Source organism: Callorhinus ursinus, unplaced genomic scaffold (assembly GCF_003265705.2).
Source record: "Callorhinus ursinus isolate GAN/ISIS: 27379988/994484 unplaced genomic scaffold, GSC_fseal_2.0 scaffold55, whole genome shotgun sequence".
Lineage (NCBI taxonomy): Eukaryota > Metazoa > Chordata > Mammalia > Carnivora > Otariidae > Callorhinus > Callorhinus ursinus.
The window spans coordinates 5,627,370-5,643,213 of NW_027397117.1; the positions used below are offsets into that span (position 1 = coordinate 5,627,370).

General features: G+C 39.7%; 1 protein-coding gene across 1 annotated transcript in view; it reads left to right on the forward strand.

Moving 5' to 3' along the window:
- Positions 1-985: 985 nt before the first annotated feature.
- The window catches only part of AUTS2 (activator of transcription and developmental regulator AUTS2), a 1,158,197-nt gene continuing 1,143,338 nt past the window's right edge, over positions 986-15,844 (forward strand). The window contains exons 1-2 of the mRNA XM_073884256.1: positions 986-1,070; positions 12,314-12,440. The gene's annotated coding sequence lies outside the window, so the exon portion shown is untranslated. The remainder of the gene's footprint in view (positions 1,071-12,313; positions 12,441-15,844) is intronic.

Here is a 15,844-nt window from a genome sequence, read left to right on the forward strand (position 1 = left end):
GTTCCCTATTTCTTTAACGTTCCCTTACTAAGGGGCACCTGGGTGGCTCAGTCGGTTGGGTGTCTGCCTTCGGCTCGGGTCATGGCCCCGGGGTCCTGGGATAGAGTCCCACGCCGGGTTCCCTGCTCAGCCATGAGCCTGCTTCTCCCTCTCCCTCTGCCTACCACTCCCCCTGCTCGTGCACGCTCTCTCTCTGTCAAATGAATGGATAAAAATCTTTAAAAACAAAACAAGACAAAAACAACATTCCCTTACTCGGAGAAGAGATTGGTCAAATATTTTGATACTACTGTTTGCCCTCAAATCAGGATCCTGGGAGGAAGAGCTGGTGGGGAAGAAGGGGACACAGGAGGGGCCAGAGCGGGTTGTTAGGCTTCTCTGATGAGGCCGTCTCAAGGCCATGTGCGTCTGGCCCTCCTCTTAAAAAGCCCAAGTGAGATGACCAAATCAGGAAGGATGGTGTCCCCTTCTTTTAAGCTGTGGCTCATGAACTTACAAAAGCGTCATTTAAAGAGGTTTCTGGGGCACCTGGGTGGCTCAGTCAGTTAAGCATCTGCCTTTGGCTCAGGTCATGATCCCGGAGTCCTGGGATCGAGGCCCACATGGGGTTCCCTGCTCAGTGTGGAGTCTGCTTCTCCCTCTGCCCTTCACCCCACTCATGCTCTCTCTCACTCTCACACACTCTCTCTCTCAAATAAATAAATAAAATCTTTAAAAAATAGATGTTTTCAACTACAATTCCAAGGGGTCGGTTATTTCCAACAAAGAAGGCTTTTAGACTTTCCAGAAATACCAGCACCTCACTAGCTAGATGAGCAGCACACAGCACTCCCCGTGCCTCCAGGCTGCCCCAGCATTGTGTTTGGTAAGGCAGCCTGGTTTCCATGCTTTCATCAGGAGGAATCACAGCATTGTTACTCTGCTGTTGTCATAAAGGGGTTATACCCAATGTCACTGAACACAGACAGGGTGTTAGTTTTCCCATCAAAATCTTCAGGACTTAGATGGCTCCCTTCACCTCTCCCTGCTAGTTCTGTTCTGGGGGAAATGAAGATGCAAGCTGTCTGAAGGTAAGTGTGGGCTACAGACCCTTAGGGGATAAAAGAATGCAAAAATACCACTGGATCAGCTTTTCCTTAATCCTAACAGAAGGGACGTAGGGAAGGTCTACATTTCTACGCCTTGGATTAGCGTTCATTTGGTGTGGTTTTCTGTCATTGGAAAGTGAGTTTCCAGTCCAAGGAAGCAGGCAGTGCCAACCTAAAAGTCTCAGGAAAAGTTTAGGAAGAGGGTATTTGAGCATAACAGGAACGAACATAAGGAACAATTTTATGCACACCTTGGATTACTAGGAGAAAGGTTACTTTATTCACTGAATCACTTTTATTGCACACCAACCACAAACATTCCTTTGACAGCCCACTTGCTGTGTGCTAGGTACTTTTCGGGTACAGAGATGCTAAGAGGTAGAGGGCACAGGCTTAGCCCCGGAGAAATTCACAGGAAGATAAATAACAGTCTGAGCATGTATATGCTCTCTGAGAAATGGCAACAGTATGGGTCAATAATATTATTACAAGGTTCACCTAGTTATCTCTTAATAATATGACAGGCATGCCCCTTCCTCAGGATATGTTATTACTGGAGGAGTACAGAGACGGTAAGAACTTAATTGCTTAGAGTAATTGTGATGTTTGCACATAAATGCATAACGGTATTATTGATCCTGGATGCAAACTCTCAGCAGAAGCAGAAGTAAAATCTGATGGGAGTTTGCACCTGGCAGCCCGGTTTCTCTGTTCATCAGAGAGGTACGGAGAGAACCCAGAAGTGCCTACAGGGATGTGGCAGTGAGCTAAGGTGCTTACCAGATGGAATTAACAGCACTAGAAGATCAAGAAAGTTTGAGCAACAGCACCGAATAGGAAGGAAATTGCTCCTTTTATCTCCGGCCATCAAGTGCCTCACAAATCAATATTAGAAGCTGCATTTTATAAATTACACCATCACGGGAGATTGTGAACTGTCATGAAGGAAAAAGAAAAAAAAGTTCTTTTTTTTTTTCTTTCAAGAAATCTATTCATCGGGAAATTCAGGAGCTAGTATTTAGCCCCCAAATCATTGTTTATATTAAAGCAGTGAATACTCTGTTTATTTACTACGATTATAAAGCACTATGTCAGATTTCTTAAAAGTTTTGATTAAAGTGGTTTTTTTTTTTAAGTTTTGATTAAAGTATTTTTAAAACACTGAAAATAACAACAATATCTCCCGGAAAATAATGAGTTTCTTCCTGTTAGCTGTCGAATTATTTACTCCCATAACTGAATAATAACAGCACATCAAAGCCAGCAGTAGTAATTAAATGATTTGTGAACATAGGTTAACAAATTAGTGCATCATGATGCGTAATTGTCTAATTAGGGTAAAAATGCTAGTCTTACCTAAAAGACTGACAAGAGAATAAAACAAGAAGGAACAGGTAAAAAGCATCATGCAAAAGATTAAAATATATGTAACAATGTCATTTTTCTGCTTACTGAGGGAGAGGGACTGAGAATATCTTCCAGATCTTACGTGTCCAAGTTATACACACCAGTTCAACTACAGTCAGTCAAGAGAAGAACAAACAACCAGATAAATATGGGTTCGCTATGGGTTTTGTGGGGGGGAGGGGATGAGGAGCTGTCCAAATGACCTCAAGTAACTGAATTATTTCTAGTTTTCATAGGACAACCCCCAGCTTCCAGACCCTGTGAAGGCACCTGAGAGAAAGTTCCTTTGAACCCTCCTTTAGTTCATGTCAGAACGACGTAGATTTAAAGAGAAAAATAACCTCAGAGGAAATAAAGAGTATTTACCTCTCTTATAATTAAGCATTTTCTATTTACCATCCTTTTATTTAAGACATATGTCCTAGGCACCTACTATATGCCAACCAGAGCATTATGTTATTTGAGAGATGTGTAGATGCATAAAACACAGTTCTTCTTTCAAAGAGTTTGCTTTCTACTTGAGAAATAAGGTACACAGCCTGTGAGGCTATAAACCTTAGGTGGTAGAGACAAAGTGCTGTCGGATTTCAGGAGAGGCGCTGATAACTTCCATCCGGGGAGATCAAGCGCTTGATCCTGACCCATGGCAGGTGATGGTAAAGCTTTGCAGACAGAGAAAATGGCCTGCACAAAGCCACATGTAACTTGGTGTTTATTCTACCACCAGTTGGGAAGTATAATTCTAATTAGATCTCGGAAAAGAAGCCAATTCTATGCTTATTTCCATTGGCAATGGAAGGTCGAGCAGTTGAAAAAATTTGCCCTCACAACAGCCTGTAAGTTAGTAACCCAGCAGGGGCTTGGAGGTTCCAGGATTCTTTTAATCCTCGGTGATCATTTAAAGAACCAAGCCTTCTAAATATATACAAATCTTGTATTTGAATGGATTTGGACAAATAAAGAGGCCTGTGAAATGCACACAACACCCTTTTGAGTCTTTAAGCAATGCCTGCGATATCGCTGGACAATTCTGGTCCCAGTTAGAGCTCTTAGGAGCAGGGTGAGGACTCACTCCTTCCCAGGTTCCCTCTCCACTAACACAGCCTCCCTGCAGCTTTGGGAAACAGCCTCAAGTTGCTGGCTCAACACAAAGTAAGGAGGTGTTGAAGAAAGTTTCCTGCTTTCCCCATTCCTGGTGAGGACCGCCCACCGCTGTTGGGCCTTGTGTATTCGCGCGTAAGTGTCAATGTTGTAACAAAGATCAAACTCCTGCTATTAATCCAAGTCAGGGCAAAGAGGAAGAAACTATCAGCAAACAGAAGTGATTTCTTTTTAGGCTTCTGCCCGAAGGCTAAAATTTGTTTAATTAAATGAGACCTTCTGCCCTATTAATGACACAGGAACTAGGGACCCCACCTTGAGTGACTTACTCGCCAGTAATACATTGTCTCGAAGCTTAAACGTGATTTTGTCATTCATACCTGGCATTCTGGCCACTGTTGTTCATCTCTCCAGCCCAATATCATTAGCCAATTTTCTTTTTTATTCCATTTTCTTTCCTTTTCTTTCTTCTTTTCTTTTCCTTTTCTTCGTCTCTTATCTTTTTTTAAGTAATCGCTACACCCAATATGGGGTTCAAACTCACAACACCAAGACCAAGAGTCACATGCTCCACCAACTGAGCTAGCCAGGCGCCCCCAGCCAGTTCTCTTTTTAATGTTTACATACAAAAATATATGGGCACACCTTTGGAAGAATGTATTTTCTGACATGAGTTACCTGAGGAAATAAACATGTAGAGAACTTGGGGGTGATTCAGATGGTGACAAATGTTTGTAAAATAAGATTTTTTCATTGAAAAGGAAGACTGGAGGAGGAACCAGGCATGAGGTAATGCTGTCCTTTTGGGGGTAAGGAACACCTAGGGCAGATGGGGCCGTTCACGGACATCCCCTGGCTGCTGCTAGGACCGCCTTTATAACTGGCCGACACACTCCAATCTGCCTGGGAGGGTCTCACAAGCTGTGCCCCAGAAACGGAATGCTCACTGGAGAAAGGGGAGCCTGATCCGCTGACAGAACGACTGTCATTTCTACAGGTGGGTGTGGTGGTTACAGGCTCTCCTCTGTCACCACCCTGCTCTGGACATCTTCTGAAAGTCACTCAATTTCTCTGGTCTTCAATTCTCATCTAAGAGGAGAATATTGAACAAAGTGAACTTTTAAGAAGAGAGACCGCATAATTAAGGGTAAAAATTGGGATATTTTTGCCAGGACATGTTAAACTAGACAACTTTGTGTGGCAAAGCAAGGTGTATAAGCACCCTATCTCAAAAGTCCCCTTGCACACTGCAGCCTGGGATTCCCAAGGCCCCTCTCCTATAGGTGACCCCAAAACTTTCAATGACACCCTCAAATTTAAAGGGAAAAGAGGCACAATAATGTAACAAAAAATAGCTAGTTTGGAAAAAATGTATATATATATATATATATATATATAAGTTTTTTTTAGAGAGAGAGTGGGGGGAGGTGCAGAGGGAAACAGAATTTTTTTAAAAAGATTTTATTTATTTATTTGAGAGAGAGAGAGCACAAGCAGGGGGAGGGGCAGAGGGAGAAGCAGATTCTCTACTGATCAGGGAGCCCGACTCAGGGCTCGATCCCAGGCTCCTGGGATCATGACCTGAGCTGAAGGCAGATGCTTAGCCGACTGAGCCACCCAGGTACCCCCAGAGAGAGAGAGAATCTTAAGCAGGCTCTACACCCAGTGTGGAACCCACCCCAGGGCTCGATATCACGACCCTGAGATCATGACCTGAACCCAAAACAAGAGTCAGACACTTAACCGACTGGGCCACCCAGGTGCCCACCAAAGTAAAGTTTCTGTAATAAGCAAAAGTATACCAAAATATTGGCCAAGAACAAAGCAAGACTAATTATCCAAAATTACAGTGAATTAGGCATTTTAAGCTCAATTTTCAATGGTTTCTATTAAATTTCTAGTCTATAACAAAAATATTACTATTAATTCTGATATAACTTCTTAAAACTTCAATCTAAGACTTTGCCTACACTGAGAATCCAGAACACACAACACTTTCCATAACAGGAGCTCAGACTAATGTGTGCTTTTGGCACCTCTAATTTCCAGAGATCTAATGTGGTGGATGGAGTAATTGGTTTGTGGTTGGTTTAGGAGTTAGCTTTTGGGAATTTGCAGTGCCACCACCCACTGAACATTTCAAAGTGGGAAGTTTAATGATTTATCTTCTGTACGAACTGGTTTTCTGACAATATTATTGTTAGAATAAAAGACTTCCTTTGAAAGGAAAGTCTAGGGACATCCGAAAATCACAGTATAAGGAAGAACATTCTAAGAACCAGAAGTTTCCAGCAGTGAAATAGACCTATCTACCGGTAAGGAGTGAGCTCCCCATCACCAAAGCATTTCAGTGGGTACTGAGTGGCCATCCCTTAGGGTCACAATGGAGACAATTTTTCATTAGGTAAGAGGCCAGATGAGGTGAACTCTGAGTTACTAGCCAGTTCTCAGCCAGTTGTGTGATCTTAGAGCTCACAGGATTCTGACTCTGCATAAGTAGCTAAAATATCAACTAACACTGTCCCGTGGAACACCACACTTGACACCATAACATCTTCCGACAGAAAGCCACCGCCCTAAGTGTCCTGTGTGTGCTCCTACTAAATTGCTTTCCTGCTGCTTGGCCCAGAATGAAGCTGAGTTTTATTTTGACTAAAGCAATCTTAATGCATCTGGGAGAAACAAAAAGCTCCAATAACACACCTCAGGTCTATGAAAAGAACACATTGCTCCAAAGCCAGGGAAGAGCACACAAGCACACATAATAAAAATTCTACCTCAGTCATTTAATATTTAGTGAAAGGCCAGAGGAAGTAAAATTGGAGCTGGATTCAGTTCAACACCCAGGTCAGTGGTGCAATGTGGGCAAATGATGAGCGTTTCCATTCATTTACATTGGCAGATTTCCAAGGCTGCTCCACATCTGTACGGTTAAGCCTCCGCCAGCGGGCAGCAGGGCAGAAAACATGCTGTGCTCTTCACCATGTCATGGTGCCACTTCTGGGACCAACGGACAGGGCTGCTGACTGGCCCGAGCACTTCCTGCAGCAAACTCTGCCACTCAAGGAAAATCCCACCACTGTTCAGGAACTGCAGAACCAACCTTCATGGTGAAACTGAGCAGGGAGAAGAAGCAACACACAGGAGGGTGAAGGGATGAGCTGGAGATAATTCAGCAGCGTCTGGGGACAGTAGATGGGGTCTGCCAAAGGAATTAAAGAGTACTCTGTTTTCCTTTACAGAGCTGGACACTAGAAATTCACAACGCATGTTGTTTTAAAAATAAGGACTGGGGCTCCTGGGTGGCTCAGTTGGTTAAGCGTCTGCCTTCAGCTTAGGTAATGATCCTGGGGTCCTGGGATCGAGCCCCGTGTTGGGCTCCCTGCTCAGTGGAGAATCTGCTTCTCCTTCTTCCTCTGTTCTCCCCCCTACTTGTGCTCTCTCTCAGATAAATAAGTAAAATCTTAAAAAAAAAAAAAAGCAAAGACTGATATGAATGCCAGTTATCTTCCTCTTTGATCATTAAATAAACTATATCTTTTTAAGGGCCTTTGACATATCTAAGAATGGTCTTCCTACAAATGTTAAAAGTGAAGGAAAACAAGCTTTAACTATTCTTTCTTAATCTTATCTCTGAAACTGGCTAAATAAGCCAGTCTGTAATCACTTAAAATGTGGCTTGAAAACTAACGGAATAGAAGACAAGGTAACAAATTAACTCTACAAGAATGAAATGTACTGAACTGATAGATTAATTCAAAGTCAAGTACGTGTATTCTGATTTGCGGTCTTTTGTGGGACGGTTGGCAAGATACAAAGTGGCCATTATCAGAGGACATACTCACCCTGGCTGTATCCTTTATAGATATACAGTGAGGCCATCACCCAAAGCATTTTGTCCCTAATAAGAGAGAGATAGGATCCAAAAGCTTAAATAAGCAACTGACCATTGATGTGGCCTTGGGTTAATCATCTCACCTTCTAATCTTAGTCTATAAAACCAAGATAATAAAATCTACTTAGCCTGGTTACTATGGTGATTTAATTTTATAATTAATCTAATTATTTGAGAAATTTCTCAAGTGTTTAAAATGTGCCAGGCACAAAGGATTTAAGTAGACATTTCTCCAAAGATATACAAATGTCCAATAAGCATTTGAAAAGATATTCAATATCATTTGCTATCAGAGAAATGCAAATCAAAACCACAGTGAGATACCACTACACATCCACTAGACTGGCTATAATCAGAAAGATGGATAATAAAAAGTATTGGTGAGGCTATAGAGAAATTGGAACCTCATGCAATGTTAGCAGGAATGTAAAATGATGCAGCCACTTTGGAAAACAGTCTGGTAGTTCCCCAAAGGTTAAATATAGAGTTACCATATGACCCAGCAATTCCATTCCCAGGTACATACCCAAGAGAAACAAAAACAAATGCCCACAAAAAAGTGTGTACATGAACGTTCATAGCAGCATTATTCACAATACTCAAAAAGTAGAAAAAACCCAAATGTCCATCACCTGATAAATGGATAAATAAACTATGGTATTTTCTTACAGTGCAATTTAATTTAGCAATAAATGTGAATGAAGTATTAATACATGCTACAATATAGACAAGCCTTGAAAACATTATACTGAGACAAACCAGTCACAAAAGACCATGTGTGTATCCACTTATATAAAATGTGCAAAATAGGCAAGTCAATAGAGACAGAAATTAGACTAGTGGTTGCCTGGGGCTGAAGAGGGGTTGAGGGGAGAGTTTTGGAGGTGAGAGCTAAGAGGTACAGGTTTCTTTTTGGGATGATGAAAATTCTAAATTCTAAAATTTATCATGGTGTTAGTTGTGCAACTTAGTGAGTATATGAAAAGCCACTGAATTACACACTTTAAATGGGTGAACTATATGGTATGTAAATTATATCTCAAAAAAGCTATACATATTTTTAAAAGATGTGCCAGGCAATTTGTTAGGTGCTAATACATAATGAATATGAAATGCACATGGTATGTGCTTCATAAATACAATGCAAACACATAATGCCTCATTTACATTGAATACAGAGGGAGAAGAACTTTTAAAAGAAATACAAGGGCATGTGAAATATAAAAGCCTAAATTAATGTGCTAATTAGGAATAAAATAACCATAACTAAGGCATATCAGGCCATAGTATTGTACTGGGATATCATTAAACTATACTTGAGTGTACAGTAAGGCAAAGCCTTTAGTGGCAATAATCTTTGGTAATACACTATTGAGTCATCATGTTATATAAACAGAAAGCGAAGGTCATTATAAACTACAACTGAGAATCAAAGACAAAGAAATACAATGACAGTTTCTTACAAGAGAAGAGATCTGAAGAGAAAATCATCCCTCTACTTCCTTACCCATCTTGGCTGTCATATTCTGAACGCACACAGTCCCCCTACTTTCCCATCTTCAGCACACAGTCACCCTTAATGCAAGAAAACAGAAGTCTTGCCTTTCTCCATCCTGGCATTTAAAAAACAAAACAAAACATTGCATACTTCCCTAGTCCTTAACTTTTCCCATTCTCCTGTTAGCCCTAGGAGGTTATCATTTTACAGCCTGAAAGCTAATACAACCCTCAGAATTACTGATGAGCAGGGGCTCCATGGAGGAAGTCACCACGTGCATCCTGCTGAAGTAGGGCAGTGTGAACAACCTAGGCAAAGACGCTGACACCTGCCAGAGCTTTTAGTGGTGCTCTTGTCCAGTCTTGACTCTATCTACAGATAGAGTAAGGCATTCTGGAGTAGCCCTTTAACACAAGCAAAGGCCGTTTTACAGTGTTTCAAGTGGGAATCATACATCTAGTATGTGTAGTTCTGGTGGTGTCTCTACACCAGTAAGGACCAAACTCTGGATGAGAAGCTCATGTGGATGCATGAAAAGTTTTCCTAAGAATGATAGACGAAGAAGAGAGGTTGCTGCGTAGAGGAGACCCACACACAATGGCAACAACACATAGCCTAAGTGAGAGATAAGAAAGGAAGAGAGGATGAAGATAGTGAGGTCTGTTAGGACACTTAAGAGTCGCCAGGAAGATGGCTGGCTCAGTCAGTGGAGTGTGAGATTCTTGATCTCAGGGTTGTGGGTTCAAGCCCCATGTTGGGTGCGGAGATTGCTTAAAAATAAAGTCTTCTAAAAAAAAAATTAAAAAAAAAATCGCCAGAAAGACAAATATTAACTTCAGCCACCAAAGAGAAAAAGACCTCTCTCAGATATGCCCCTTCCATAAAATGAAGTGGTGGGAAGAGAAAGTAAAGTATCTTAAAAATTAATACATGTTAAGGAAAAAATAAGGTGGTTAGCAGAGGACAGAGATGGCACTTCAAAATACTAAAGAGATAACAAGTAGACATAAAAGTACTCGTGTTGATATGACAAGGGGGTTGGATTTGTGTGCCCAGACGCAGGCCATGACAAGGACTGACCTACAGCAGTAGGAACGGCGAGGGGACACAAGCGAACCAGGTGATCAAAAAGGCCAAAATTGACAGCACAATGAGTCTGGCTAACAGAGAACAGTCCAGGAAGACTATGTAAAATCAAGAGTAAGAAAGAGAACACTGTGATGCACCCCAAAAGAAGCAGATTTAAGCGACATTCCAAAGCATTTCCTGAAAGGCTTACATGATTTTGAAGAACTGGAAAACATAAATATTTAGTTGGGAAGAGCAAAAACTTGAAAATAGGATACAAGTTCTAAGCCCCAAAACAAAAACAACAAAGAGTTTTCAATTTACAAATTCGATTGTTTTCCTTCTTTTCATTCACTAATGGCTTTCTTTGTTTGGCTTTGTGACTGGCCAACCCCTTCCCTCAGAAGCAATGTGGTAATTGGAGGTTAAGTTCCGAGAGTGGCCCACAGAAGTCTGTTTAACTATTAAAACTCTACCTTTGCAATAATGCTGTGAGAAGCGGCCTGAGTTCTGAGCCCCGGGAGAAATAAACAGCAAAATGCAAGAGAACAGAGGAGGAGAGAGCAAAAGGAAAGACCCGGAAGACAAGAGGAAAAGCAAGGAAAAGACAGAGGAGGGTTTCCCCTTGTCTTGAGCAGAGTTTCCAGGCCTCATGTCCCTGCCAGGTATTAGGAAGCTGTTGGACTCACGCTCTGGCTCCAAGTCATCTGTGGTTAATGTCCCTTAACTTTCCTAGGGGGACACGATTGGAGTTTTGAAAAGTGTGAAGGAGGGTATTTTGTAGCAAGTTTCTTCCAGGACAGATCTCCTAGCCATTCCTTCTTCTGGCAGCCTCCTGCCTCCTTTGCTTCTCTGAAGGATCCGGTGTTTTGCTGTGGGCCTTCCTGTGGGTCTTGGTGTAGGAGGGTAGGGTAGTTGTTTGTAAATCTGAAACTTACGAGATGGGAATTACCTAATAGAACAAAATGGTTTCAGGGCACCTGGGTGGTTCAGTTGGTTCAGCATGTGCCTTTGGCTCAGGTCACAATCACAGGGTCCTGGGGCTCCCTGCTCAATGGGGAGTCTTTTTCTCCCTCTCCCTCTGGCCCTCCACCCCGCTCATGCTCGCGCTCTCTCTCAAATAAATAAAATCTTTAAAAATAAATAAATAAAACCTTTAAAAATAAATAAATAAATAAATAAATAAATAAATAAATAAATAAATGGTTTCTTCAATTTTAGATAGGGAAGTGATATTATAAAGTATAAATGAAGTATGGATGGAGACTCGTTAAATCTTTTAATATGGAGAAGTACTCACAATGTAATCCAGTCCAACACCCTGCACTGATGGGTGAGAAATTGTGTGATTACTCAGATCTGTAAGGGATGTGATAATTTAGGGATGTAAAGAAATGACAGATATTTAGAAAAAACATGGAGAGTCATCTTGGAAATTAAGGTATGGATAGAGTCAGGAAATGGAAAAGATATAAAAAGCAAAAATGGTGAGAATTAGTAATGCATTTGCATAAGCAAGAAAACAAGGTTAGTCAAACTATGAAAAAGAATTACTCTCAGAACACAGGAAGAAAATGAAAAGAGACTACAAAACTCCCACTGATCACACAATTTGAAAGACAATTGTTAAAAACTAAAGTAAAAAGAATAAAAGGCTGAGACAGAAAAAAACCCTCAAAAGGACCAAAAAGTGTTTAGGTTGTAAAGGTATGTATTACATTTGCAGGAGAAGTGCATACATCTATAAGAGGATTAGAAGAGATTTTTTTTTTTTAAGATTTTATTTATTTATTTGACAGAAAGAGACACAGCGAGAGAGGGAACACAAGCAGGGGGAGCAGGAGAGGGAGAAGCAGGCTTCCTGCTGAGCAGGGAGCCCGATGCGGGGCTCGATCCCAGGACCCTGGGACCATGACCCCAGCCGAAGGCAGACACTTAACCATCTGAGCCACCCAGGCGCCCCTAGAAGATATTTTTTAAAAAGTGTAATTTTCCAATGAAGAGCCTTCTTATTGGTGACATTTCTCAGGGGAAAATTACATCCAAAGGACAATGAATCATACAGTGAGTTTTAGTTGATTTGTTTTTTTTAATGTACTGTCTCTTTCAGGATCATTATGCTTCTAAATTGCATAGGTAAAGAAAATAGCTACGAATGAAAAGTTCTGCTTAGTAATGTTGCTTATTTTTAGCCATCCAGAATGTATTTTTATTCACCTTAAAAAGCTCAGCAATTTTCTGATTTATCATCAACAGCATTGAATTGAATACTTTATCACATGTAATTGCTGGATGCCTGCACCCAGAAGACAGAGTTGAGAATGCAGTCAACAAAACCAGGTTCAAGCCCCAGCCCTGTCACTTAGGAAGAAGGTTAAGCAAAGTAAGTGAACCTCTGTTCCTTCATCTCTTGATAAAATAAAAGTCTTGAACTAAGGGAAATTTATGAACTCTTAAGGCCCTTCTAGGTGTGTTTATTATTCTCGAAAGGATAAATTAATGTTTAACTTACTCTCAGTTATTATTGCAATCTTGTCTTCAGGATGGTTTCATAATGCCTTATTTTTCACTAAGATTTATTGACAGCCTAAAATAATCCAAAATTTATAGATATAGTAGGTAAGAAGAAAGAGAATAAATGGATTATGGCTTCACAGGCAAAATATTTCTGCCATTATGAGGAAAAAATAGTTGGGTATCATTTCAAAATTGTAAGCACAGAAATTACATTAAGAACATGCAATTTTATAGTGTTTAACATGCAATTGGTTAGTATGTTAACATATTAATAATAGCAAATTAATATTAATAACAAATTAGTATTAATCATAGTTAACAAGATGTATAAATGTGAAATAATCTTCACAATGACATGATGTGATTTTTGCTGTTTTGTCATTATTTTACAGATAAATGTAAAATAATTTACTCTCAGCCTCAGAGATATTAAGCAACTTATCCATGATCACACAGATTTTAAGTGGTAAAACCCAGAGCCCTTTACTGGCAAAAATGGGACACTGTTGTATATATAATATTTTGTGACTTGCTTTTTTTTAATATTTCACATTCTTGACTATGATTATTTATAAATTCACTTCAATAGTTGCATTTGTAGGAATTACGTGGTATTCCATTGAATGAATTACTGTATTTAAACATTCTCTAGTTTGGGGGCATTTAGTTCATTTCCAGTTGTTAACTCCTTGTGTGTGAATCTCTGCACACATCTCTAAATATTCCTCAGAATACATCTTTAGATATAGAATTGTTGGGTCAAAAGCCATGAGCATTTTTAAGACTCTTTATATTACTACCATGTATTTCATTTTATTCTTTTACATGTACTGTTCACTCCTTTGAAGTGAGCTAAGAGGTTGTTAATTAAACTCTTTGTTGTTTGTTGTTAACAGTTCCTTTTGTGGTTCTTATTCTGCCACTTAAAAGAGAAATTCAAGTAGGTGAAGAGATGTTTCAGTAGTTCCCAGGAGATAAAAGGATAGGAGGAGAAATTTTTGTTTTCCTCATCCTTTGTGGAAAATTACAGAAACTGACAGAAAAAGGACAGGAAAGAAATTGATTCCCTCCGTGGGTGTAGTACTGAGACTGAACAATACAGAAAACAAATGAAACATTAAGCCCAAGTATTTTGAAACCAAACCTTCTTATAACTGGAGAGATCTAGCTGTTTGCCCAATATTTTTTAAAACTGTAGATAGTCAGACTAGAGGTTACCGGGGTCAGGACTTGAGTTAGGATTTGACTGAGAAGATGAATGGCAGGTGGATCCCTCCAGGGGTGCTGGAAATACTGTGTGTCTAGGCCTAGATGGTGGTTACATATGTGTGTATATATACATGTATAAAATTTCATCTAGTTTAAGATCTGTGTACCTTATATATATACGTCATACCTCCAAACAAACTATCTCAGATTCTTGGCATCAGGTAAACCAGACATCTAGGGTCAACTGGATTTTCATTTTACTTCCAGGTATTTTTATATGCTTTTACTATCATTTTAACTTACTACATATTTAGGCAGTAAACATATAAACACAGTAAGTCAAACCCTGGCAAAGCTGGCAGACTTTTTTTTTCTTTTTTCTTTTTTTTTTCTTTTTCTGGATGAATCCCCCCTTTCCAATCCCTCACAGATTATTTAGATAGCCTCCAATATTTTGCTATTGTGACTCCCTCTATATAAATGTGTGTATGTATCTTTAATTATTAACTGAAGATAAATTTCCGGGAAGCTGTCTTTCAGTAATCTGAAGAGAAGGATATGACATGCCAACCAGGTGCCAACAGTTACCCAGAAGTTAAATGGGGCACCATAAATCTCAAAAGAATAAGACTTTGATCAAACACTGTTCAGACCACTCGGACCACCTCAGAATAAAAGGTTCAGAATATAGCATTATCTCACCTTTAAAAATTATTGGAGTTTGGGGATGCCTGGCTGGCTCAGTTGATAGAGCACTCGACTCTTGACCTCAGGATCATGAGTTCAAGCCCTACATTGGACGTAGAACTTACTTAAAAAAATAAATAAATAAATAAAATAAAAACATATAAAAATTTTTTTAAATAAAAAATACTGGAGTTTGGAGTCACCCAAAAGAGAATAGTGAGAATCCAAATATTCTGCTTCTCCTAAATGTACCCAGGTCAACTTTCCCTCTCTAGAAACTCAATCTCAGTCTTTAAATTTTAAAGGACAAAACATAAAATTTGGGGACTTTTCCAAAATCTTAGATGATTTAGAAAAAGCGTTTATGTAACTTCTTATAAAAATGCATCTCTCATTATCAGCTAATTTATGATACATAAATCAAAACCCAAGCTCTTTTTTGATTTGGACTATATTGTACAGGCAGTATTTTTATATTGCTGAATAATTACTTGGTTGCAGGTGTGTTTACTTTAACATCAGACAGAACTGCTTTCTTTCTGCCCTTCAAAAACCCATTCCTCTTGTTTTCTAGAACATATATTTTGGTTGGCAGCAGCAACTCAAACCTCAGGCCCCGTTTGCATTTCTCCAATGTCTCAGTACAATAGTGCAAACATTTGCTTGTGAACACAATCTTGTAAGATATCTGTATTTTTGGTTGGAATTCAGTTCATCTGTTACAATTTAGTGATGTTCTAAGCTTTTACTTCCATTTCTTAGACCCTAAAATGACTTCATGTCTTGGCCGAGCTTCAGAGTTTCAACATCCACAGACAGATCCAAACTTTCTTATTCCCCCTTACCATCCTGGGCTGTTACCAGCAGTTTCTGGGGCATGACAAACATCCAAACTGGCAAACTTCAGAAAAAGCAGGCTTTTTTTTTTTTTTAGGAATATTTTGCTTCATTGTGACAAAAGGCCAACCTGTTCCCCTGTCTAAAATACGCAGTAGAGTTATTTTAGCTTCTGAAATTTTCCATTCTAAGTAAGACTTTATATTGAGAAAAAGGAAAAAAAAACCACATAAAAAAACAGAGTCCTATCAACTCTCCAAAACTTAGTAATTGTGTGGTATTCTGAAGCCTATGACATTTTCTGGACCCTTGCAACCTTTACCTAGCTAAGTGTTTAGAATGCCCAACAGTCAAGCTTATATCTCTCTTCTCCCCACAGTCAGCCTGGCAGGAAAAGATTCTTCTTTGCTGAAACTAACAGCCCCAGAAAAAAAAAAAAAAGACCTACAGATGCCAGCATTTATAGGTTGTATCAGTGACAAAGCCAGCTTGAAGCCACATCACCCTGTGATGAAGCTTTCCATGCACCAACCTTCT